At 39.5% G+C, this 1,325-nt stretch overlaps 1 non-coding gene across 1 annotated transcript; it reads right to left on the reverse strand.

The window, feature by feature from the left end:
* Window positions 1–587: 587 nt before the first annotated feature.
* Window positions 588–694, reverse strand: LOC148553812 (small nucleolar RNA R71). Its single transcript, XR_015893951.1, has one exon. It is a non-coding gene; the product is annotated as a small nucleolar RNA R71 (small nucleolar RNA).
* Window positions 695–1,325: the final 631 nt, after the last annotated feature.

The following is a 1,325-nucleotide window of genomic DNA, read 5'->3' on the forward strand; positions in this document are numbered from 1 at the left end:
GGTATAAAGGGTCTCTATTATTATTATTTTTTCTGTGCCCTCTTCTTTGTCATATGAGCAGGAGCAAGGACAAGAATATTCTTGTTGAAGCAGATCCGGAACCTGAAAGGACTCTGAAGAGAAAATTAAGAGAAGCTAAATTACAACAATCCAGAAATAACCTTTCAGAAATTTTCGAACAGGAAAAGGAGATGGCAGCCGAAAATAATAATAATGTAAGGAAGATGCTTGGTGACTTTACTGCACCAAATTCCAATTTACATGGAAGAAGCATCTCCATTCCTGCCATTGGAGCAAACAACTTTGAGCTGAAACCTCAGTTAGTTTCTCTGATGCAGCAGAACTGCAAGTTTCATGGACTTCCATCTGAAGATCCTTTTTAGTTCTTAACTGAATTCTTGCAAATATGTGATACTGTTAAGACTAATGGAGTAGATCCTGAAGTCTACAGGCTCATGCTTTCCCCTTTTGCTGTAAGAGACAGAGCTAGAATGTGGTTGGATTCTCAACCCAAAGACAGCCTGAACTCTTGGGATAAGCTGGTCATGGCTTTCTTAGCCAAGTACTTTCCTCCTCAAAAGCTGAGCAAGATTAGAGCTGATGTTCAAACCTTCAGACAGAAAGAAGGTGAATCCCTCTATGAAGCTTGGAAAAGATACAAACAGTTGACCAAAAAGTGCCCTTCTGACATGCTTTCAGAATGGACCATCCTGGATATATTATATGATGGTTTATCTGAACTATCAAAAATGTCACTGGACACTTCTGCAGGTGGATCCATTCACCTAAAGAAAACGCCTGCAGAAGCTCAAGAACTCGTTGACATGGTTGCTAATAACCAGTTCATGTACACTTCTGAAAGGAATCCTGTGAATAATGGGACGCCTATGAAGAAGGGAGTTCTTGAAGTTGATACTCTGAATGCCATATTGGCTCAGAACAAAATATTGACTCAGCAAGTCAATATGATCTCTCAGAGTCTGAATGGAATGCAAGCTGCATCCAACAGTACTCAAGAGGCTTCTTATGAAGAAGAAGCTTATGATCCTGAGAACCCTACAATAGCAGAGGTGAATTACTTAGGTGAACCTTATGGAAACACCTATAACTCATCATGGAGAAATCATCCAAATTTCTCATGGAAGGATCAAAAGCCTCAACAAGGCTTTAATAATGGTGGAAGAAACAGGTTTAACAATAATAAACCTTTTCCATCATCCACTCAGCAACAGACAGAGAACTCTGAACAAAATGCTTCTAATTTAGCAAATCTAGTCTCTGATCTATCCAAGGCCACTGTGAGCTTCATGAATGAAACAAGGTCT

This window comes from Arachis ipaensis, chromosome B7 (assembly GCF_059453495.1).
Source record: "Arachis ipaensis isolate K30076 ecotype BB chromosome B7, ASM5945349v1, whole genome shotgun sequence".
NCBI lineage: Eukaryota > Viridiplantae > Streptophyta > Magnoliopsida > Fabales > Fabaceae > Arachis > Arachis ipaensis.